The sequence below is a fragment of the Poecilia mexicana genome, unplaced genomic scaffold (genome assembly GCF_051168715.1).
Source record: "Poecilia mexicana isolate PSO_F unplaced genomic scaffold, ASM5116871v1 scaffold_1, whole genome shotgun sequence".
NCBI lineage: Eukaryota > Metazoa > Chordata > Actinopteri > Cyprinodontiformes > Poeciliidae > Poecilia > Poecilia mexicana.
The window spans coordinates 12,594,389-12,620,535 of NW_028263370.1; the positions used below are offsets into that span (position 1 = coordinate 12,594,389).

The following is a 26,147-nucleotide window of genomic DNA, read 5'->3' on the forward strand; positions in this document are numbered from 1 at the left end:
TGAAACAGCTGCACAAAACCCAGTAGTGGGTTTAAAGGTTAAAAGAAAGCAACAGAAATTAGAGCAAATGAAAACCAACTTTACCCTTTTGACAACTAAATGCCCATTTTCATCTCGGTACTTTTCTTCAGTCACGGACAGAGTAGGGAGGTGAGCTAATTCATCATCCTGTTTGAGAAACAGAACAATTGTCAATCAGAAAGGGCAGTTTGGTTCAGAACGAGTTTGTGTGTTTATCACCGCACTCGGCAACACATGGGGCAGAAACGTAGTACTTGCATTTCAGGTTCATAAGAAAAGTTTGGGAAATTAGGGAAACGGCAACAAAACATTAAGGGTTATTCCGTCAAAGGAAATCGGCAAAGACGTGCTCACAGCAGAATAAAACACCTCCAAGACCTTCAGCCATCTGTGCAAACAAAGTGGAAGTTAAAGTCCTGAAACACACATGTTCATTCATTTTATTTGGTAGAAAAAGACAGTAAAGTCAAGGTTTCCATGCCAAATCAGCGCATCATCAGCCATGCCTAATAGGATACCTTGATGAAAATTCTCCTTCGTATTATTCTGGTGGTCAGAAACTCCTCATCTGAACTTTCTGATATTGATCCAAATTCTGCAGAGACCTCCTGACCAAGCAATACAAATCTGTTCAGAATCAATTCATTTACTCCCCCTACATAAAGATTTTGTTTGTAGCAAAGCAAGCCGGGAGCGGAGTGGAAAAATGCACTTTCCAGTGTGTTGGATGTTACACTGGAAGATATAACATAGCACTTGGGGGAAAAAAAAAAAAAAAAAAAAACATTTGGAAAAATGTCATGCTTGAAATTTTGAAAGAACAAATCATCACCAGGTGACATTGCTAAGTAAAGCTGCAGTGACACATGCTGAGTTAGGGTTTGTTAAATTGGAAATAAAATAAATGTGGTTCATAGCGAAATGTAGATTAAAATTTTCCAGCCAGAGGGTTAGCGGTCATTTCTTCATGAGGCAAATCTAATTAACATTATTACTCGGCTCTGGCATAAAAAAACAAAACAAAAAAAAACACAATACTCGGATGATCTTTTTTACGCTCGTCTTACCCTTTGCAGAGACTTATCAGTACAGTAAGTTCCAGAAGGTAGAGAAGTTTTGCACAGAGAGAATTCTTCATCTGATGTCTCTGAGTGATGTAGTGATTCTCTGCTCTCTTCAAGTTCCTGATTGTACGACTCATGAACCAAAAGAGCGTCTTCATAATCTTCACTTCCAGAAGACGGGAGCATTTTTTGCTTTGCTTTTTCCTGTGTCCCTGTGTCGAACTGATGCTGAGCTGGACCTGCACTAACAGCTGTCTCAGGCGCATCAAGTTCATTCTCTGACAAATCCGACACTACTTGTTTGCAGTCGAAAAAAGACTCCATGTCAGAGTATTCCAGGTTTGGACTGTCCATTCTGCACTGTGCTTCATCAGCAATTCTGAGAGGGGTCCTGGCATAGGTCCCCGAAGCAGAGGAGATCTCTGCAGCTTCTAGTGGGTTGGTGTACTCCTCATCAGACCCTGATGAGAAGGTTTCAGTTTTGAGTTTGAATATAGGAGATTCAGGGGCAAAATATTCATCAGAAAGTTTTTCTACACTCCTGGAAGAGGGGTAAGGTATCAGCTCATCAAAGCTGAAATGTCTCGAAGCTGTAGCTATGTCAGGAGTAAAATCAGACACAGGCTGGGTAGATATGGCTTTAGTGGAGGTTCCCTCCCATAAACGCTGATCTTGGTTAGTCTCGGCAGAGGCTTCTTCTGTTGTGCCCCTTGACTCTAAAGACTGTGAAGGTAGGCATTGTCCTTCGCAATTTGAATAGGTGTTTGTCATAAGGTTTTTCCTGTTGAACTCATTCAGATTTTTCTCAAGTGTGTCTCTCGAAGAAGAAAATGTTTCAGTATGACTCTGAATACTTTGGCAAGACTGGAAGTGTCCAAAGCTTTGTTGTTGAGTTTCCTCACCAAATTTTTGATGGACTTCAGGGATTGATGGAGCTTCAGTTGGTGATGAATTCGATTCTTGATGAATGTCAGAGTCTGACTCAGATGCATGTTTTGTATCAAGACATTGTCCTACATTTGCAATACCTTCTGTAAGCTGTGGAACAGGAAACACACCGACTTTATTTATATTTTCAGTAGGGTATTCCTCTTCAGGTGAAAGTTCTGCATATGTGTAAGCTTCTTTCTCCTCGGGGCTGCTATCAGAGGACTCAGATGCATATGAATCAAGTTTTTCTGGTGATAACTTGAGTTTCATTTCCTTCAAATCAGAAAACATCTGATCAAGTTGAGGAAATCCACATTTCTGTGATGTTGGGCTAGAGTTTGAGGACTTGACGGTAAGTACAGAATCACAGTTTTCTTGTGATTCTAGAGTCTCAGAGTATGACTCATTATATTCATATTTTCCCTGTGGAAAGCTACTTTGGCTGGTTGATGTAATGTCATATTCAGTGTTCACTACGTCCCACACAGGTTCATCGTGAGATGTTGTCATTGCTGTGTTTGAATCATGTGTCAACAAAAGTGTCTCTGCTTGCATGCCCTGAATTTGTCCCATATCAACATTGTTGTGTTTTGGGGCTTGAGGAATATCTGTCTTGAAAGTTGAAGATGATACCTGAAAGAAATAATACAATGGAACGGGGGGAAAAAAATGCATAAATACTTTTTGAAGTGCCTTTGGGAAGCAACACTCAAGCCAAAATGGTTTTTGTAGTTGAAAGCGCAAGAGTTAAGCCTGTTAAAAATTTATTTGTAGCCCAACATGCATGAGTATTAAGATTATACCTTTGAACAGGAGGGCTTTTCTTACAGCATTTTTCTGTCAGATTGGAGAGATCTGTTCTAGTGTGATAGATGGTCACACAGTAGTTTAAGCAGACTCTATAAAAGGTTGCATAATACCATAGTTTTCCACATTACAGAAGGGCACAAATAAATTTATATTAAAATTAGAATGACTAGCAGTGAAGGGGATGATGAGTTTATATAACTTTCATATAACTTTTAAATATAGTTGTTTCCAAGAAGCAAAACATGTGCAATGATAAAACGGTTTTTATAGCATCAGGATTGTCTGTTGAGGTTCTTAAACTTCCCTGAAAGACAGAACAGCAGCTCCTTCTCAGCAGAGCTTTATACCCCTTCACTAACACACAAACACATTTTACCCAAATTGCATTATGTGAAACCAGAATAATTAATACACAATTTTTTATTTTTTGTGTCTTGAGGAAAGATCCTTTTTGAGATCAGATAGAAAGAGTAAGGCAGTTATCATTTGTGTCAGTGGAGAGGTATGCCTAGACAATACTGTGTGGATATATAGTTTAAATATAATGTAAACATACACATTTCAGTCAAGAGCGAGTGTCACTCAACACATGCTTCCACCTGTTGCCACTTACAACCGTTACTGCAGTTAAGAAAGAATAGAATGAAAAAAACTGAAGCTCATCTCAATTATTATGGGGTCGTAGGGATTTAGATTAGTTTTGCTACATTGAAGAATCGTCTCAATGCTTGAAAAGCAAACATGCGACAATAAAGCCTTTACTTGTTAAATGCTAAAGAAGCATCAACAGTATGACTTTTTATAGCGCCACATTAATTTAAAAATTTTGAAACCAACACTGCACTCATGAACAAACAAGTGCTTGTGCTTTCTTACCAACAACAAGGGATCTTTCTGTTGTCTTTGAACATGGATTTCCTTTGAGGAGAAATCTTGAGGGAGAGGTTGTCCTAATAAGCACTCTAGATTCAGGCACTCTCCACACAAGGACGGTTTTTCACTCAGTCTTTGTTTTGCTTGACCATGTACATCAAAGCCAGCATGAGGAAACCACTCCCTTGCTTTTACAGATGGCATGTGATTCAACTTCAAACTAAAGCAACCACTAACAAGTGATGTCAGTGAAATAACTTGTGTCAACATAAGAGTTCTGACTTCACATTGAAAAGTAGGCTGATCATTACTGTTACAACCTGAGAAATACCTGCAGCATGTTGCTACTGATGGCCACTACATGGCTTGGTGGTCGCTGCCACCAATTAGTAGTCGTGACTATTAGTATAACTCGCAAGAAATGATAATGATCACATGACTCTCTCCATCACAGAATTCCTACAATTTTTCTGGTTTATGTTATTATGAGGTTAGTGTTGAATAATTAATTGCCACATATTAAAAAATAGTTAATATGTAAATATTTCACATGCTTATTTTCACATAAGTCTTCATATTAGTCTCACTTCCAATTTAAAGGACTTTTGTCTCACTGTATTGCTATTTCCCACTACTTCACAATTGAATAAGCTTGTTCACACGAGAAATCATTGAAAACAATGGCGGCGACAAACGCAAACAGTAACATGAGATTATATTCGTAATTCAGCCATGGTGCTCATCATGTATTGGCTATCGGAGGAGAAATTGGCATCTTAGGTTGTGTTTTGGGGAATACATTTAAATGACACAACTTTTTTTGTGTAATGCTGTGAGAGCTCTGGTGGAGCCAGTTGCACATTGTCCTCATAAATATCCGACTGCATGCATCAAATTTGGGGAAGGATTTGTTTCTTATAAGAAACATTGATTTGTTTCTTATAAGAATGTTTCATATAAGAAACATTGATCCGTTTTTGAAAATTAATTCATTTTCAAAAACAGACATGGTAACTTTTGGTGATTTTATTTGGAGACTTAAAAAATTATAGGATAAAAGATTAAACATGCCAAAATGGAGTTATTTTTGTGCCACCAACATGAGCATATAGTGACCGATCCAAGCACACAGTGAGGCTGATCTGAGAGCATATACCTATGTATATAAAGAGTAATTTGAGGTGCCTCCATTTAATTTTCACACAAGGTCATTCAAACGTGTTGTGGCACACACTAACCTCTGAAAACTCTAGTTTGCTTGCGCTCGACCCAGAAAATGTATTCACAACTTCAGGTATAAGTTTATAAATCACACTACCAGTGTGGTCTTTTTAATCTAATCAGAGTATTCCTTGAAAATGCTCTATTTGCTGGAATGAAAAATAACCAACAACAATCAAAAAATCAAAATACCAAACAGCCAAACTAAAAGAAACACTTGAAGTTGGCACACTGGGAAAAATTAGTTAAGCATACAAATATTGTGAATTTTAGGAAATATTTTGAAGTTTTTTAAGCAACTATGTGATATGTAAAAATGTTTGTCTTAAGGAGTTTAGCTCCTGCAAACTCTTTGTATTTTTATTAGGAAATACATATATAATATCCAAGACAAATATTTTATACTTTTACTGTCAACTTTGAGGAAAACACATCTGAAAATACAAGTAGATGTTTATCATCAAGTCTGAAAATATGAAAATATCTGAAGAAAAAGATTGGTCTTCCTCCAAAAATCTACAATAAAATCTAAAAATTGTTCAGTACCTTACAAAAAAAGTTTGAAGTACTTTACTAAATATTACAAAATTCAAGTGTTTATTTTATTATATTTTTATCATTTGCTGCAGTATTTTGACTTGCTTGTTGTTATTGGTTGCTCTTAATTCCAGTGAACTCAGTATTTTCACAGAAAATCTAAAAAAACGAGGAAAGAAAGAGTTGCAAAAAAGCAGAGAAATGACCATGCCAGCTAGCTGAGAACAGGTAAAAAAAGAAGTGGTCAGAGATGAGAGCATGAAAATACTATTGAGTGGGCTTGTGTGGGACTTAATGCACACTCCTCAAATGATTGTCTATTTATATTGATACATGTGCTTAGACCAACATACCTCTCCATACAGATTGGTAACCGCGCACACTAAAATTAGTGGCACTAAAACAAAACGGCATGAAAAACTTTTTAAAAACATGCAATAATTTATAGGGGGCATTTCAGAAGATGAAAAGGATTATATTCATTTAGATAAACAATGGAAAAATTACAGAGACTGGGGAGGCACGAAGGTACAGTGAGAGCATGGTCCCTTATAGAAGGGATCATGTAACTTTGAAATAAGTAGAATGTTGCTTTTTAAATGGGATTGTTGAAAAGAATAATACTTATCATAGGGAAGAAAAGTTGAGGCAGATGCGGCCTTGTTGACGAATGGATGTTGGTAAGGAAAGGGATATCCTGGCTTCTCAATTTGGTAGTCATGAAAATCTGCTGTAAATGTCTCACATTTGGTAGAATTATCCAGTGAAGAAAAAGTAAAAGAAACGGCTGAATATGTAAGTGATGGGAAACACGAATAGGAACACATTGTTCTGGTTATACAAGTGTTGTCCAGATCAAAGTCTGACACAACTGACTGAGGGGACTCTCGTCTGTTGTCCTCAAAAAGACTTTCCAGACACAAATCAGTGCCTTCCCAATCTGACAATGTAGATTCTGGTGTAAATGACCTGCTTCCCCTTAACTCTCCACTGTATTCAACATGAGAACATCTGAAATCAGGAATTGGCAAATCTGAAGACACCAGCCTAAAGTCACTGCAAAATCCCATTGATTCAGGAGAATGTCTGCTTAACTCAGATAGCAAATCGTCCTCAATTAGAGGGCTGGATAGCTCCTCTGCTTGGAAAGTAGAAACATCTTCTGAATCCAACTCCCTGAGATTTGACAAAGATTCTGATTGTGACTGAAAGGAAATACCTCGAACAACCTCTGCATATGTCAGAGGTCTCACTGTAGAGAGCAGTGGAGAAGCAACTACATCTGATTGTTTAGACTGTGTAGGAAGTGAATCTGGTGAATCTGTTCGGTTGTCAACAAACATGTCATAGGGACAAAAGTCAGAGTCTTCCACGTCGGACAATATAGACAGAGGTGACACAGCCCTAAATCCTGGGTACTCTAGGTAATAGTTACAATGCTGACCATGTGACTGAAGGAATGTAAGAACAGGAGACCACATCTGAGCTTCACCAGCTGCTGCAGATTCTGTTGAGGATGCTCTAAAATCGTCCAACCAGTCATTTAGCTGTGAAAAATCCAAATCACAAGACAAAGAGTCTGGGGACAAAGTTCTGCTGAATAACTTATCCAGTTCAAAGTCTGACACAACTGAGTGAGGGGACTCTTGTCTATTGTCCTCAAAAATACTTTCTAGATACAAATCAGTGCCTTCCCAATCTGACAATGTAGATTCTGGTGTAAATGACCTGCGTCCTGTAAACTCTGCAGTGCATTCAACATGAGAACATCTGAAATCAGGAATTGGTGAATCTGAAGACACCAGCCTAAAGTCACTGCAAGATCCCATTGATTCAGGAGAATGTCTGCTTAACTCAGATAGCAAATCGTCCTCAATTAGAGGGCTGGATAGCTCCTCTGCTTGGAAAGTAGAAACATCTTCTGAATCCAACTCCCCGAGATTTGACAAAGATTCTGATTGTGATTGAAAGGAAATACCTCGAACAACCTCTGCATATGTCAGAGGTCTCACTGTAGAGAGCAGTGGAGAAGCAACTACATCTGATTGTTTAGACTGTGTAGGAAGTGAATCTGGTGAATCTGTTCGGTTGTCAACAAACATGTCATAGGGACAAAAGTCAGAGTCTTCAACGTCGGACAATATAGACAGAGGTGACACTGGCCAATTTCCTGTGTACTCTAGGTAATAGTTACAATGCTGACCATGTGACTGAAGGAATGTAAGAACAGGAGACCACATCTGAGCTTCACCAGCGGCTACAGATTCTGTTGAGGATGCTCTAAAATTGTCCAACCAGTCATTTAGCTGTGAAAAATCCACATCACAAGACAAAGAGTCTGGGGACAAAGTTCTGCTGAATAACTTATCCAGTTCAAAGTCTGACACAACTGAGTGAGGGGACTCTTGTCTATTGTCCTCAAAAAGACTTTCCAGACACAAATCAGTGCCTTCCCAATCTGACAATGTAGATTCTGGTGTAAATGACCTGCGTCCTGTTAACTCTGCAGTGCATTCAACATGAGAACATCTGAAATCAGGAATTGGTGAATCTGAAGACACCAGCCTAAAGTCACTGCAAGATTCCATTGATTCAGGAGAATGTCTGCATAAATCAGATAGCAAATTGTCCTCAATTAGAGGGCTGGACAGCTCCTCTGCTTGGAAAGTAGAAACATCTTCTGAATCCAACTCTCCGAGATCTGACAAAGATTCTGATTGTGATTGAAAGGAAATACCTCGAACAACCTCTGCATATGTCAGAGGTCTCACTGTAGAGAGCAGTGGAGAAGCAACTACATCTGATTGTTTAGACTGTGTAGGAAGTGAATCTGGTGAATCTGATCGGTTGTCAACAAACATGTCATAGGGACAAAAGTCAGAGTCTTCCACGTCGGACAATATAGACAGAGGTGACACAGCCCTAAATCCTGGGTACTCTAGGTAATAGTTACAATGCTGACCATGTGACTGAAGGAATGTAAGAACAGGAGACCACATCTGAGCTTCACCAGCTGCTGCAGATTCTGTTGAGGATGCTCTAAAATCGTCCAACCAGTCATTTAGCTGTGAAAAATCCAAATCACAAGACAAAGAGTCTGGGGACAAAGTTCTGCTGAATAACTTATCCAGTTCAAAGTCTGACACAACTGAGTGAGGGGACTCTTGTCTATTGTCCTCAAAAAGACTTTCCAGACACAAATCAGTGCCTTCCCAATCTGACAATGTAGATTCTGGTGTAAATGACCTGCGTCCTGTTAACTCTGCAGTGCATTCAACATGAGAACATCTGAAATCAGGAATTGGTGAATCTGAAGACACCAGCCTAAAGTCACTGCAAGATTCCATTGATTCAGGAGAATGTCTGCATAAATCAGATAGCAAATTGTCCTCAATTAGAGGGCTGGACAGCTCCTCTGCTTGGAAAGTAGAAACATCTTCTGAATCCAACTCTCCGAGATCTGACAAAGATTCTGATTGTGATTGAAAGGAAATACCTCGAACAACCTCTGCATATGTCAGAGGTCTCACTGTAGAGAGCAGTGGAGAAGCAACTACATCTGATTGTTTAGACTGTGTAGGAAGTGAATCTGGTGAATCTGATCGGTTGTCAACAAACATGTCATAGGGACAAAAGTCAGAGTCTTCCACGTCGGACAATATAGACAGAGGTGACACAGCCCTAAATCCTGGGTACTCTAGGTAATAGTTACAATGCTGACCATGTGACTGAAGGAATGTAAGAACAGGAGACCACATCTGAGCTTCACCAGCTGCTGCAGATTCTGTTGAGGATGCTCTAAAATCGTCCAACCAGTCATTTAGCTGTGAAAAATCCAAATCACAAGACAAAGAGTCTGGGGACAAAGTTCTGCTGAATAACTTATCCAGTTCAAAGTCTGACACAACTGACTGAGGGGATTCTCGTCTGTTGTCCTCAAAAAGACTTTCCAGACACAAATCAGTGCCTTCCCAATCTGACAATGTAGATTCTGGTGTAAATGACCTGCATCCTGTAAACTCTGCACTGTATTCAACATGAGAACATCTGAAATCAGGAATTGGCGAATCTGAAGACACCAGCCTAAAGTCACTGCAAGATCCCATTGATTCAGGAGAATGTCTGCTTAACTCAGATAGCAAATCGTCCTCAATTAGAGGGCTGGACAGCTCCTCTGCTTGGAAAGTAGATGAAACATCTGAATCCAACTCCCCAAGATCCGACAAAGGTTCTGATTCTGACTGAAAGGAAATACCTCGAACAACCTCTGCATATGTCAGAGGTCTCACTGTAGAGAGCAGTGGAGAAGCAACTACATCTGATTGTTTAGACTGTGTAGGAAGTGAATCTGGTGAATCTGTTCGGTTGTCAACAAACATATCATAGGGACAAAAGTCAGAGTCTTCCACGTCGGACAATATAGACAGAGGTGACACTGGCCTATTTCCTGTGTACTCTAGGTAATAGTTACAATGCTGACCATGTGACTGAAGGAATGTAAGAACAGGAGACCAAGTCTGAGTTTCACCAGCTGCTACAGATTCTGGTGAGGATGCTTTAAAATTGTCCAACCAGTCACTTAGCTGTGAAAAATCCAAATCACAAGACAAAGAGTCTGGGGATTTAGTTCTGCTGAATAACTTATCCAGTTCAAAGTCTGACACAACTGACTGAGGGGATTCTCGTCTGTTGTCCTCAAAAAGACTTTCCAGACACAAATCAGTGCCTTCCCAATCTGACAATGTAGATTCTGGTGTAAATGACCTGCGTCCTCTTAAATCTCCACTGCATTCAACATGAGAACATCTGAAATCAGGAATTGGCGAATCTGAAGACACCAGCCTAAAGTCACTGCAAGATCCCATTGATTCAGGAGAATGTCTGCTTAACTCAGATAGCAAATCGTCCTCAATTAGAGGGCTGGACAGCTCCTCTGCTTGGAAAGTAGATGAAACATCTTCTGAATCCAACTCCCCAAGATCCGACAAAGGTTCTGATTCTGACTGAAAGGAAATACCTCGAACAACCTCTGCATATGTCAGAGGTCTCACTGTAGAGAGCAGTGGAGAAGCAACTACATCTGATTGCTTAGACTGTGTAGGAAGTGAATCTGGTGAATCTGTTCGGTTGTCAACAAACATGTCATAGGGACAAAAGTCAGAGTCTTCCACGTCGGACAATATAGGCAGAGGTGACACAGCCCTATTTCCTGGGTACTCTAGGTAATAGTTACAATGCTGACCATGTGACTGAAGGAATGTAAGAACAGGAGACCAAGTCTGAGTTTCACCAGCTGCTACAGATTCTGGTGAGGATGCTCTAAAATTGTCCAACCAGTCATTTAGCTGTGAAAAATCCACATCACAAGACAAAGAGTCTGGGGACAAAGTTCTGCTGAATAACTTATCCAGTTCAAAGTCTGACACAACTGAGTGAGGGGACTCTTGTCTATTGTCCTCAAAAAGACTTTCCAGACACAAATCAGTGCCTTCCCAATCTGACAATGTAGATTCTGGTGTAAATGACCTGCGTCCTGTTAACTCTGCAGTGCATTCAACATGAGAACATCTGAAATCAGGAATTGGTGAATCTGAAGACACCAGCCTAAAGTCACTGCAAGATTCCATTGATTCAGGAGAATGTCTGCATAAATCAGATAGCAAATTGTCCTCAATTAGAGGGCTGGACAGCTCCTCTGCTTGGAAAGTAGAAACATCTTCTGAATCCAACTCTCCGAGATCTGACAAAGATTCTGATTGTGATTGAAAGGAAATACCTCGAACAACCTCTGCATATGTCAGAGGTCTCACTGTAGAGAGCAGTGGAGAAGCAACTACATCTGATTGTTTAGACTGTGTAGGAAGTGAATCTGGTGAATCTGATCGGTTGTCAACAAACATGTCATAGGGACAAAAGTCAGAGTCTTCCACGTCGGACAATATAGACAGAGGTGACACAGCCCTAAATCCTGGGTACTCTAGGTAATAGTTACAATGCTGACCATGTGACTGAAGGAATGTAAGAACAGGAGACCACATCTGAGCTTCACCAGCTGCTGCAGATTCTGTTGAGGATGCTCTAAAATCGTCCAACCAGTCATTTAGCTGTGAAAAATCCAAATCACAAGACAAAGAGTCTGGGGACAAAGTTCTGCTGAATAACTTATCCAGTTCAAAGTCTGACACAACTGAGTGAGGGGACTCTTGTCTATTATCCTCAAAAATACTTTCTAGATACAAATCAGTGCCTTCCCAATCTGACAATGTAGATTCTGGTGTAAATGACCTGCGTCCTCTTAAATCTCCACTGCATTCAACATGAGAACATCTGAAATCAGGAATTGGCGAATCTGAAGACACCAGCCTAAAGTCACTGCAAGATCCCATTGATTCAGGAGAATGTCTGCTTAACTCAGATAGCAAATCGTCCTCAATTAGAGGGCTGGACAGCTCCTCTGCTTGGAAAGTAGATGAAACATCTTCTGAATCCAACTCCCCAAGATCCGACAAAGGTTCTGATTCTGACTGAAAGGAAATACCTCGAACAACCTCTGCATATGTCAGAGGTCTCACTGTAGAGAGCATTGGAGAAGCAACTACATCTGATTGCTTAGACTGTGTAGGAAGTGAATCTGGTGAATCTGTTCGGTTGTCAACAAACATGTCATAGGGACAAAAGTCAGAGTCTTCCACGTCGGACAATATAGGCAGAGGTGACACAGCCCTATTTCCTGGGTACTCTAGGTAATAGTTACAATGCTGACCATGTGACTGAAGGAATGTAAGAACAGGAGACCAAGTCTGAGTTTCACCAGCTGCTACAGATTCTGGTGAGGATGCTCTAAAATCGTCCAACCAGTCATTTAGCTGTGAAAAATCCAAATCACAAGACAAAGAGTCTGGGGACAAAGTTCTGCTGAATAACTTATCCAGTTCAAAGTCTGACACAACTGACTGAGGGGATTCTCGTCTGTTGTCCTCAAAAAGACTTTCCAGACACAAATCAGTGCCTTCCCAATCTGACAATGTAGATTCTGGTGTAAATGACCTGCATCCTGTAAACTCTGCACTGTATTCAACATGAGAACATCTGAAATCAGGAATTGGCGAATCTGAAGACACCAGCCTAAAGTCACTGCAAGATCCCATTGATTCAGGAGAATGTCTGCTTAACTCAGATAGCAAATCGTCCTCAATTAGAGGGCTGGACAGCTCCTCTGCTTGGAAAGTAGATGAAACATCTGAATCCAACTCCCCAAGATCCGACAAAGGTTCTGATTCTGACTGAAAGGAAATACCTCGAACAACCTCTGCATATGTCAGAGGTCTCACTGTAGAGAGCAGTGGAGAAGCAACTACATCTGATTGTTTAGACTGTGTAGGAAGTGAATCTGGTGAATCTGTTCGGTTGTCAACAAACATATCATAGGGACAAAAGTCAGAGTCTTCCACGTCGGACAATATAGACAGAGGTGACACTGGCCTATTTCCTGTGTACTCTAGGTAATAGTTACAATGCTGACCATGTGACTGAAGGAATGTAAGAACAGGAGACCAAGTCTGAGTTTCACCAGCTGCTACAGATTCTGGTGAGGATGCTTTAAAATTGTCCAACCAGTCACTTAGCTGTGAAAAATCCAAATCACAAGACAAAGAGTCTGGGGATTTAGTTCTGCTGAATAACTTATCCAGTTCAAAGTCTGACACAACTGACTGAGGGGATTCTCGTCTGTTGTCCTCAAAAAGACTTTCCAGACACAAATCAGTGCCTTCCCAATCTGACAATGTAGATTCTGGTGTAAATGACCTGCGTCCTCTTAAATCTCCACTGCATTCAACATGAGAACATCTGAAATCAGGAATTGGCGAATCTGAAGACACCAGCCTAAAGTCACTGCAAGATCCCATTGATTCAGGAGAATGTCTGCTTAACTCAGATAGCAAATCGTCCTCAATTAGAGGGCTGGACAGCTCCTCTGCTTGGAAAGTAGATGAAACATCTTCTGAATCCAACTCCCCAAGATCCGACAAAGGTTCTGATTCTGACTGAAAGGAAATACCTCGAACAACCTCTGCATATGTCAGAGGTCTCACTGTAGAGAGCAGTGGAGAAGCAACTACATCTGATTGCTTAGACTGTGTAGGAAGTGAATCTGGTGAATCTGTTCGGTTGTCAACAAACATGTCATAGGGACAAAAGTCAGAGTCTTCCACGTCGGACAATATAGGCAGAGGTGACACAGCCCTATTTCCTGGGTACTCTAGGTAATAGTTACAATGCTGACCATGTGACTGAAGGAATGTAAGAACAGGAGACCAAGTCTGAGTTTCACCAGCTGCTACAGATTCTGGTGAGGATGCTCTAAAATCGTCCAACCAGTCATTTAGCTGTGAAAAATCCAAATCACAAGACAAAGAGTCTGGGGACAAAGTTCTGCTGAATAACTTATCCAGTTCAAAGTCTGACACAACTGACTGAGGGGATTCTCGTCTGTTGTCCTCAAAAAGACTTTCCAGACACAAATCAGTGCCTTCCCAATCTGACAATGTAGATTCTGGTGTAAATGACCTGCATCCTGTAAACTCTGCACTGTATTCAACATGAGAACATCTGAAATCAGGAATTGGCGAATCTGAAGACACCAGCCTAAAGTCACTGCAAGATCCCATTGATTCAGGAGAATGTCTGCTTAACTCAGATAGCAAATCGTCCTCAATTAGAGGGCTGGACAGCTCCTCTGCTTGGAAAGTAGATGAAACATCTGAATCAAACTCCCCAAGATCCGACAAAGGTTCTGATTCTGACTGAAAGGAAATACCTCGAACAACCTCTGCATATGTCAGAGGTCTCACTGTAGAGAGCAGTGGAGAAGCAACTACATCTGATTGTTTAGACTGTGTAGGAAGTGAATCTGGTGAATCTGTTCGGTTGTCAACAAACATGTCATAGGGACAAAAGTCAGAGTCTTCCACGTCGGACAATATAGAAAGAGGTGACACTGGCCTATTTCCTGTGTACTCTAGGTAATAGTTACAATGCTGACCATGTGACTGAAGGAATGTAAGAACAGGAGACCACATCTGAGCTTCACCAGCTGCTACAGATTCTGTTGAGGATGCTCTAAAATTGTCCAACCAGTCATTTAGCTGTGAAAAATCCACATCACAAGACAAAGAGTCTGGGGACAAAGTTCTGCTGAATAACTTATCCATTTCAAAGTCTGACACAACTGAGTGAGGGGACTCTTGTCTATTGTCCTCAAAAATACTTTCTAGATACAAATCAGTGCTTTCCCAATCTGACAATGTAGATTCTGGTGTAAATGACCTGCGTCCTGTAAACTCTGCAGTGCATTCAACATGAGAACATCTGAAATCAGGAATTGGTGAATCTGAAGACACCAGCCTAAAGTCACTGCAAGATCCCATTGATTCAGGAGAATGTCTGCTTAACTCAGATAGCAAATCGTCCTCAATTAGAGGGCTGGATAGCTCCTCTGCTTGGAAAGTAGAAACATCTTCTGAATCCAACTCCCCGAGATTTGACAAAGATTCTGATTGTGATTGAAAGGAAATACCTCGAACAACCTCTGCATATGTCAGAGGTCTCACTGTAGAGAGCAGTGGAGAAGCAACTACATCTGATTGTTTAGACTGTGTAGGAAGTGAATATGGTGAATCTGTTCGGTTGTCAACAAACATGTCATAGGGACAAAAGTCAGAGTCTTCCACGTCGGACAATATAGACAGAGGTGACACTGGCCTATTTCCTGGGTACTCTAGGTAATAGTTACAATGCTGACCATGTGACTGAAGGAATGTAAGAACAGGAGACCACATCTGAGCTTCACCAGCTGCTGCAGATTCTGGTGAGGATGCTCCCATATCGTCCAACCAGTTATTTAGCTGTGAAAAATCCAAATCACAAGACAAAGAGTCTGGGGACAAAGTTCTGCTGAATAACTTATCCAGTTCAAAGTCTGACACAACTGACTGAGGGGATTCTCGTCTGTTGTCCTCAAAAAGACTTTCCTGACACAAATCAGTGCCTTCCCAATCTGACAATGTAGATTCTGGTGTAAATGACCTGCATCCTGTAAACTCTGCACTGTATTCAACATGAGAACATCTGAAATCAGGAATTGGCGAATCTGAAGACACCAGCCTAAAGTCACTGCAAGATCCCATTGATTCAGGAGAATGTCTGCTTAACTCAGATAGCAAATCGTCCTCAATTAGAGGGCTGGACAGCTCCTCTGCTTGGAAAGTAGAAACATCTTCTGAATCCAACTCCCCGAGATTTGACAAAGATTCTGATTGTGATTGAAAGGAAATACCTCGAACAACCTCTGCATATGTCAGAGGTCTCACTGTAGAGAGCAGTGGAGAAGCAACTACATCTGATTGTTTAGACTGTGTAGGAAGTGAATCTGGTGAATCTGTTCGGTTGTCAACAAACATGTCATAGGGACAAAAGTCAGAGTCTTCCACGTCGGACAATATAGACAGAGGTGACACTGGCCTATTTCCTGGGTACTCTAGGTAATAGTTACAATGCTGACCATGTGACTGAAGGAATGTAAGAACAGGAGACCACATCTGAGCTTCACCAGCTGCTACAGATTCTGTTGAGGATGCTCTAAAATTGTCCAACCAGTCATTTAGCTGTGAAAAATCCACATCACAAGACAAAGAGTCTGGGGACAAAGTTCTGCTGAATAACTTATCCATTTCAAAGTCTGACACAACTGAGTGAGGGGACTCTTGTCTATTGTCCTCAAAAATACTTTCTAGATACAAATCAGTGCCTTCCCAATCTGACAATGTAGATTCTGGTGTAAATGACCTGCGTCCTGTAAACTCTGCAGTGCATTCAACATGAGAACATCTGAAATCAGGAATTGGCGAATCTGAAGACACCAGCCTAAAGTCACTGCAAGATCCCATTGATTCAGGAGAATGTCTGCTTAACTCAGATAGCAAATCGTCCTCAATTAGAGGGCTGGATAGCTCCTCTGCTTGGAAAGTAGAAACATCTTCTGAATCCAACTCCCCGAGATTTGACAAAGATTCTGATTGTGATTGAAAGGAAATACCTCGAACAACCTCTGCATATGTCAGAGGTCTCACTGTAGAGAGCAGTGGAGAAGCAACTACATCTGATTGTTTAGACTGTGTAGGAAGTGAATATGGTGAATCTGTTCGGTTGTCAACAAACATGTCATAGGGACAAAAGTCAGAGTCTTCCACGTCGGACAATATAGACAGAGGTGACACTGGCCTATTTCCTGGGTACTCTAAGTAATAGTTACAATGCTGACCATGTGACTGAAGGAATGTAAGAACAGGAAACCACATCTGAGCTTCACCAGCTGCTGCAGATTCTGGTGAGGATGCTCCCATATCGTCCAACCAGTTATTTAGCTGTGAAAAATCCAAATCACAAGACAAAGAGTCTGGGGACAAAGTTCTGCTGAATAACTTATCCAGTTCAAAGTCTGACACAACTGAGTGAGGGGACTCATGTCTGTTGTCTTCAAAAAGACTTTCCAGATACAAATCAGTGCCTTCCCAATCTGACAATGTAGATTCTGGTGTAAATGACCTGCATCCTGTAAACTCTGCACTGTATTCAACATGAGAACATCTGAAATCAGGAATTGGTGAATCTGAAGACACCAGCCTAAAGTCACTGCAAGATCCCATTGATTCAGGAGAATGTCTGCTTAACTCAGATAGCAAATCGTCCTCAATTAGAGGGCTGGATAGCTCCTCTGCTTGGAAAGTAGAAACATCTTCTGAATCCAACTCCCCGAGATCTGACAAAGATTCTGATTGTGATTGAAAGGAAATACCTCGAACAACCTCTGCATATGTCAGAGGTCTCACTGTAGAGAGCAGTGGAGAAGCAACTACATCTGATTGTTTAGACTGTGTAGGAAGTGAATCTGGTGAATCTGTTCGGTTGTCAACAAACATGTCATAGGGACAAAAGTCAGAGTCTTCCACGTCGGACAATATAGACAGAGGTGACACTGGCCTATTTCCTGTGTACTCTAGGTAATAGTTACAATGCTGACCATGTGACTGAAGGAATGTAAGAACAGGAGACCACATCTGAGCTTCACCAGCTGCTGCAGATTCTGTTGAGGATGCTCTAAAATTGTCCAACCAGTCATTTAGCTGTGAAAAATCCACATCACAAGACAAAGAGTCTGGGGACAAAGTTCTGCTGAATAACTTATCCAGTTCAAAGTCTGACACAACTGAGTGAGGGGACTCTTGTCTATTGTCCTCAAAAAGACTTTCCAGACACAAATCAGTGCCTTCCCAATCTGACAATGTAGATTCTGGTGTAAATGACCTGCGTCCTGTAAACTCTGCAGTGCATTCAACATGAGAACATCTGAAATCAGGAATTGGTGAAACTGAAGACACCAGCCTAAAGTCACTGCAAGATCCCATTGATTCAGGAGAATGTCTGCTTAACTCAGATAGCAAATCGTCCTCAATTAGAGGGCTGGATAGCTCCTCTGCTTGGAAAGTAGAAACATCTTCTGAATCCAACTCCCCGAGATTTGACAAAGATTCTGATTGTGATTGAAAGGAAATACCTCGAACAACCTCTGCATATGTCAGAGGTCTCACTGTAGAGAGCAGTGGAGAAGCAACTACATCTGATTGTTTAGACTGTGTAGGAAGTGAATCTGGTGAATCTGTTCGGTTGTCAACAAACATGTCATAGGGACAAAAGTCAGAGTCTTCCACGTCGGACAATATAGACAGAGGTGACACTGGCCTATTTCCTGGGTACTCTAGGTAATAGTTACAATGCTGACCATGTGACTGAAGGAATGTAAGAACAGGAGACCACATCTGAGCTTCACCAGCTGCTACAGATTCTGTTGAGGATGCTCTAAAATCGTCCAACCAGTCATTTAGCTGTGAAAAATCCAAATCACAAGACAAAGAGTCTGGGGACAAAGTTCTGCTGAATAACTTATCCATTTCAAAGTCTGACACAACTGAGTGAGGGGACTCTTGTCTATTGTCCTCAAAAATACTTTCTAGATACAAATCAGTGCCTTCCCAATCTGACAATGTAGATTCTGGTGTAAATGACCTGCGTCCTGTAAACTCTGCAGTGCATTCAACATGAGAACATCTGAAATCAGGAATTGGCGAATCTGAAGACACCAGCCTAAAGTCACTGCAAGATCCCATTGATTCAGGAGAATGTCTGCTTAACTCAGATAGCAAATCGTCCTCAATTAGAGGGCTGGATAGCTCCTCTGCTTGGAAAGTAGAAACATCTTCTGAATCCAACTCCCCGAGATTTGACAAAGATTCTGATTGTGATTGAAAGGAAATACCTCGAACAACCTCTGCATATGTCAGAGGTCTCACTGTAGAGAGCAGTGGAGAAGCAACTACATCTGATTGTTTAGACTGTGTAGGAAGTGAATATGGTGAATCTGTTCGGTTGTCAACAAACATGTCATAGGGACAAAAGTCGGAGTCTTCCACGTCGGACAATATAGACAGAGGTGACACTGGCCTATTTCCTGGGTACTCTAGGTAATAGTTACAATGCTGACCATGTGACTGAAGGAATGTAAGAACAGGAAACCACATCTGAGCTTCACCAGCTGCTGCAGATTCTGGTGAGGATGCTCCCATATCGTCCAACCAGTTATTTAGCTGTGAAAAATCCAAATCACAAGACAAAGAGTCTGGGGACAAAGTTCTGCTGAATAACTTATCCAGTTCAAAGTCTGACACAACTGAGTGAGGGGACTCATGTCTGTTGTCTTCAAAAAGACTTTCCAGATACAAATCAGTGCCTTCCCAATCTGACAATGTAGATTCTGGTGTAAATGACCTGCATCCTGTAAACTCTGCACTGTATTCAACATGAGAACATCTGAAATCAGGAATTGGTGAATCTGAAGACACCAGCCTAAAGTCACTGCAAGATCCCATTGATTCAGGAGAATGTCTGCTTAACTCAGATAGCAAATCGTCCTCAATTAGAGGGCTGGATAGCTCCTCTGCTTGGAAAGTAGAAACATCTTCTGAATCCAACTCCCCGAGATCTGACAAAGATTCTGATTGTGATTGAAAGGAAATACCTCGAACAACCTCTGCATATGTCAGAGGTCTCACTGTAGAGAGCAGTGGAGAAGCAACTACATCTGATTGTTTAGACTGTGTAGGAAGTGAATCTGGTGAATCTGTTCGGTTGTCAACAAACATGTCATAGGGACAAAAGTCAGAGTCTTCCACGTCGGACAATATAGACAGAGGTGACACTGGCCTATTTCCTGGGTACTCTAGGTAATAGTTACAATGCTGACCATGTGACTGAAGGAATGTAAGAACAGGAGACCACATCTGAGCTTCACCAGCTGCTACAGATTCTGTTGAGGATGCTCTAAAATTGTCCAACCAGTCATTTAGCTGTGAAAAATCCACATCACAAGACAAAGAGTCTGGGGACAAAGTTCTGCTGAATAACTTATCCATTTCAAAGTCTGACACAACTGAGTGAGGGGACTCTTGTCTATTGTCCTCAAAAATACTTTCTAGATACAAATCAGTGCCTTCCCAATCTGACAATGTAGATTCTGGTGTAAATGACCTGCGTCCTGTAAACTCTGCAGTGCATTCAACATGAGAACATCTGAAATCAGGAATTGGCGAATCTGAAGACACCAGCCTAAAGTCACTGCAAGATCCCATTGATTCAGGAGAATGTCTGCTTAACTCAGATAGCAAATCGTCCTCAATTAGAGGGCTGGATAGCTCCTCTGCTTGGAAAGTAGAAACATCTTCTGAATCCAACTCCCTGAGATCTGACAAAGATTCTGATTGTGATTGAAAGGAAATACCTCGAACAACCTCTGCATATGTCAGAGGTCTCACTGTAGAGAGCAGTGGAGAAGCAACTACATCTGATTGTTTAGACTGTGTAGGAAGTGAATATGGTGAATCTGTTCGGTTGTCAACAAACATGTCATAGGGACAAAAGTCAGAGTCTTCCACGTCGGACAATATAGACAGAGGTGACACTGGCCTATTTCCTGGGTACTCTAGGTAATAGTTACAATGCTGACCATGTGACTGAAGGAATGTAAGAACAGGAAACCACATCTGAGCTTCACCAGCTGCTGCAGATTCTGGTGAGGATGCTCCCATATCGTCCAACCAGTTATTTAGCTGTGAAAAATCCAAATCACAAGACAAAGAGTCTGGGGACAAAGTTCTGCTGAATAACTTATCCAGTTCAAAGTCTGACACAACTGAGTGAGGGGACTCATGTCTGTTGTCTTCAAAAAGACTTTCCAGATACAAATCAGTGCCTTCCCAATCTGACAATGTAGATTCTGGTGTAAATGACCTGCATCCTGTAAACTCTGCACTGTATTCAACATGAGAACATCTGAAATCAGGAATTGGTGAATCTGAAGACACCAGCCTAAAGTCACTGCAAGATCCCATTGATTCAGGAGAATGTCTGCTTAACTCAGATAGCAAATCGTCCTCAATTAGAGGGCTGGATAGCTCCTCTGCTTGGAAAGTAGAAACATCTTCTGAATCCAACTCCCCGAGATCTGACAAAGATTCTGATTGTGATTGAAAGGAAATACCTCGAACAACCTCTGCATATGTCAGAGGTCTCACTGTAGAGAGCAGTGGAGAAGCAACTACATCTGATTGTTTAGACTGTGTAGGAAGTGAATCTGGTGAATCTGTTCGGTTGTCAACAAACATGTCATAGGGACAAAAGTCAGAGTCTTCCACGTCGGACAATATAGACAGAGGTGACACTGGCCTATTTCCTGTGTACTCTAGGTAATAGTTACAATGCTGACCATGTGACTGAAGGAATGTAAGAACAGGAGACCACATCTGAGCTTCACCAGCTGCTGCAGATTCTGGTGAGGATGCTCCCATATCGTCCAACCAGTTATTTAGCTGTGAAAAATCCAAATCACAAGACAAAGAGTCTGGGGACAAAGTTCTGCTGAATAACTTATCCAGTTCAAAGTCTGACACAACTGAGTGAGGGGACTCATGTCTGTTGTCTTCAAAAAGACTTTCCAGATACAAATCAGTGCCTTCCCAATCTGACAATGTAGATTCTGGTGTAAATGACCTGCATCCTGTAAACTCTGCACTGTATTCAACATGAGAACATCTGAAATCAGGAATTGGTGAATCTGAAGACACCAGCCTAAAGTCACTGCAAGATCCCATTGATTCAGGAGAATGTCTGCTTAACTCAGATAGCAAATCGTCCTCAATTAGAGGGCTGGATAGCTCCTCTGCTTGGAAAGTAGAAACATCTTCTGAATCCAACTCCCCGAGATCTGACAAAGATTCTGATTGTGATTGAAAGGAAATACCTCGAACAACCTCTGCATATGTCAGAGGTATCACTGTAGAGAGCAGTGGAGAAGCAACTACATCTGATTGTTTAGACTGTGTAGGAAGTAAATCTGGTGAATCTGTTCGGTTGTCAACAAACATGTCATAGGGACAAAAGTCAGAGTCTTCCACGTCGGACAATATAGACAGAGGTGACACTGGCCTATTTCCTGGGTACTCTAGGTAATAGTTACAATGCTGACCATGTGACTGAAGGAATGTAAGAACAGGAAACCACATCTGAGCTTCACCAGCTGCTGCAGATTCTGGTGAGGATGCTCCCATATCGTCCAACCAGTTATTTAGCTGTGAAAAATCCAAATCACAAGACAAAGAGTCTGGGGACAAAGTTCTGCTGAATAACTTATCCAGTTCAAAGTCTGACACAACTGAGTGAGGGGACTCATGTCTGTTGTCTTCAAAAAGACTTTCCAGATACAAATCAGTGCCTTCCCAATCTGACAATGTAGATTCTGGTGTAAATGACCTGCATCCTGTAAACTCTGCACTGTATTCAACATGAGAACATCTGAAATCAGGAATTGGTGAATCTGAAGACACCAGCCTAAAGTCACTGCAAGATCCCATTGATTCAGGAGAATGTCTGCTTAACTCAGATAGCAAATCGTCCTCAATTAGAGGGCTGGATAGCTCCTCTGCTTGGAAAGTAGAAACATCTTCTGAATCCAACTCCCCGAGATCTGACAAAGATTCTGATTGTGATTGAAAGGAAATACCTCGAACAACCTCTGCATATGTCAGAGGTCTCACTGTAGAGAGCAGTGGAGAAGCAACTACATCTGATTGTTTAGACTGTGTAGGAAGTGAATCTGGTGAATCTGTTCGGTTGTCAACAAACATGTCATAGGGACAAAAGTCAGAGTCTTCCACGTCGGACAATATAGACAGAGGTGACACTGGCCTATTTCCTGTGTACTCTAGGTAATAGTTACAATGCTGACCATGTGACTGAAGGAATGTAAGAACAGGAGACCACATCTGAGCTTCACCAGCTGCTGCAGATTCTGTTGAGGATGCTCTAAAATTGTCCAACCAGTCATTTAGCTGTGAAAAATCCACATCACAAGACAAAGAGTCTGGGGACAAAGTTCTGCTGAATAACTTATCCAGTTCAAAGTCTGACACAACTGAGTGAGGGGACTCTTGTCTATTGTCCTCAAAAAGACTTTCCAGACACAAATCAGTGCCTTCCCAATCTGACAATGTAGATTCTGGTGTAAATGACCTGCGTCCTGTTAACTCTGCAGTGCATTCAACATGAGAACATCTGAAATCAGGAATTGGTGAATCTGAAGACACCAGCCTAAAGTCACTGCAAGATTCCATTGATTCAGGAGAATGTCTGCTTAACTCAGATAGCAAATCGTCCTCAATTAGAGGGCTGGACAGCTCCTCTGCTTGGAAAGTAGATGAAACATCTTCTGAATCCAACTCCCCAAGATCCGACAAAGGTTCTGATTCTGACTGAAAGGAAATACCTCGAACAACCTCTGCATATGTCAGAGGTCTCACTGTAGAGAGCAGTGGAGAAGAAGCTACTGTTACACCTGAAAGTTCGGCTTGTCCATTTGTCAAAAGCGTGGCCTTTGTATTTTGTTGAGGGAAAGTTACCAATTTACCTGAGTATTTGGAATCTAAATCTGGAGAACAAGAGAGGGTTGAATGCAGTTTGCTTTCAATGTCTTCATTCATCTTTGTATGATTAAAATTGTTAACACTTTCTTCAGTCTCATTTTCCTCAAATAATGATAATCTTTTGTTAGATAGTGTTTCGGGTGTATTCTGAAAATATAATATATATCTTGGTTTTGTTACCAGCTCAAAGACTTTTATTTGTTTTTGTATTGTTGCTTTTTCAACAGAATTGTTTGTTTTATCTACTTTTGTGTCTTTCTTTTTAGCTCCCTTTTCTGCAGAGTCTCCCTCCAGATATGGATCCATACCTTCTGTTTGCCATATATTTGCCATATCATTTTCTTGTTGACCTAGTACTGATACCGTTTTAGAGGACTGTGGGTCAAGAACAGAATTCCAGGAACACAGGTTAGACTCTTTTCTATCCTTTGTTGTTTTGAGTTTTATTTTTTCACTTCTTAAATATGAGGGTTTTAACTTTTCACTTTCATAAAACGCTTCTTTACTTATGTTGTCAGGTGCTCTTTGTTTTTCCTCTTCTTCTATCTGATCTCCAGTCCAATCATTAGGATATGGAATAGGAGCACTTCTATAGGATTTTAAGTTTACACATCTCTGAACACTGTATTGTACACATGGAAAATATGACGGAAGATTATCATTTGACATGGTCCAGTTTGTTGGAGATTTTCTATCTGAATTCTCTAATTGTTTTGTCAAGAATATATCTGGATACACCTCCTCACTGGGCATAATAGCATGGAAACCCTTTATCATTGGTGGGGATGTTTGGTTCTCTCCTGAATAATGTAAGAAGTAATCACAGTATTGGCTCCTCAGTTGGGAGCGAGTTGGTTCTGAGAACATGAGATCAAGAAATGAGAAGCTGCACTGAGAGGACTGAGAATCTGGCGAAAATGGTCTACAATCTCTCTCTGTTCCTTGATTAGAGGTTAATAATTCTGGTGAAAATACTTTTCTATCAAGTAATGTAAACTCTATTAAAGTATCATCACTTTCAATTTCTGAAGACACAGGTGACAGAGTTTTTCTTTCTACCCTCTTATGTGAAACAGCTTCAGAAAGCTTAGCTGCTTGAGAGTTTGAGGACAGTGGCCTACTGCAATTCCGTGACTCAAAAGACTCTGAAAAATAGGAAGTTGAAATCACAGGCACTGTGAACTCTTCTGGACAGATCCTTTGTTTATCTTCAGATGTCTGTCTGTGCAATGTGTTCTCATTGTAAATCTGAGTAATATCTGTTGAGCTACATCTGTCAGACATTGTCGAAAGTTCTCGACAGCCTTCCCATGTGTTGGAAAAGTCTACAGGTAAAAACCATTTGGTACCTAGTGGAGAATCAGGTGACATTGCTCTGTAATCGCTAACCGACATGACAGATTCAGGAGATGACGGCCTGGACACACTTGTGTTTGTCATCCACATGTCAGCTTTGAAAGGGTCTGCTTCACTAATTGGTGAAAATGAGTCATGCTGTTCCCCAGACACCAAATAATTAGGAGTGAAAGGGCAGAAATCTAAAACAACAGATTGTGAAGTCTCTGTTATCCTATCATTTTCAGGTTTAATGTGTGAGAAAAAACCTGAGGGAGTAATATTCAGCTCAGGAGTGTGGGATGTTTTAGATTTAATGTCAGTATCTTTATATTCTGGAAAAGGACATAAATTAGTACGTCTATCAGTTGAGTCACATGTCAAATGAGTGCAAGTGCTCTTTGGATGATTATATGGCATAATAGTTTGAATTTTCAATTTTTTGTCAGATTTCACCATGCTGTTCCTCGCTGAACTGAAAACAGATTCACTTGACTTAATGTCATCTTCATCAATGAAGGGTATATCATCCATTTGTACTTGGTCTTTTGGATTTTTGTTCCTGCATGACTTGACAGCTTTAACTTCCAAGTCCCAACTTGAAACATGTGGAATCTTGTAATTACTACATAGTACATCATCAGGTTCCTTCTGAGATGCCCTACTTTTTTGTGCTACATCTGTGTCATCTTGAGCCAGAGTTGACTGTGTTACCATGGTTTGTGATACTGGTTCATAGAGTCTTCTTAGGCTAGTTCTAGTCACTTCTGTATTACCAAGCAGGGGAGTGCAGTTGAACTCATCAGAAAGCTCAGTAAAGTCACTTTCGGCTTTGTCTGATTCAGATAGGCTCAAACTGAAGTCTCTGATAGAAATGGATAATGGTCCCTTCATAACTTCTGGTGACTTGCTTTCCATATCCTTACAAACACACTGCATCAACAGTGAGGTTTGACAACAGTCACCTTTGAATGAGAGGCCGGTTCGGCCAGATCTGAGGCAATCCCCTTCATTACAACTTGAAACTTGCTGACGTTTCACCTGAGATGCTTGGCTCTTCAGTGTTGCTTCTTTTGTACTGACTTGTGTACTTACTTGCTCATCTGAGTGACTAGTGGATTCTTGTGTAATCACATCTTCTGAGGTCCACAGATTAGGATTCAGTTCACTGTTGGGAGAAAAGAATAGGCCAAACAACATGGTTTTGATTACAAGATTAAAACATCATGAAAAGATAATTACTAGGAATGTAATGAAAAATTCAGATTTT

General features: G+C 41.0%; 1 protein-coding gene across 3 annotated transcripts in view; it reads right to left on the bottom strand.

Annotated features, from left to right (window-relative positions):
- Positions 1–26,147, bottom strand: part of LOC106928655 (uncharacterized) — a 68,701-nt gene that overhangs the window by 3,250 nt on the left and 39,304 nt on the right. For 2 of the 3 annotated variants that reach the window (XR_015762623.1, XR_015762625.1), the window contains exons 41-42: positions 3,702–26,045; positions 85–2,648 (exon numbers count right to left, since the gene is read on the bottom strand). The gene's annotated coding sequence lies outside the window, so the exon portion shown is untranslated. The remainder of the gene's footprint in view (positions 1–84; positions 2,649–3,701; positions 26,046–26,147) is intronic. The other variant, XR_015762624.1, reaches the window with a different exon arrangement.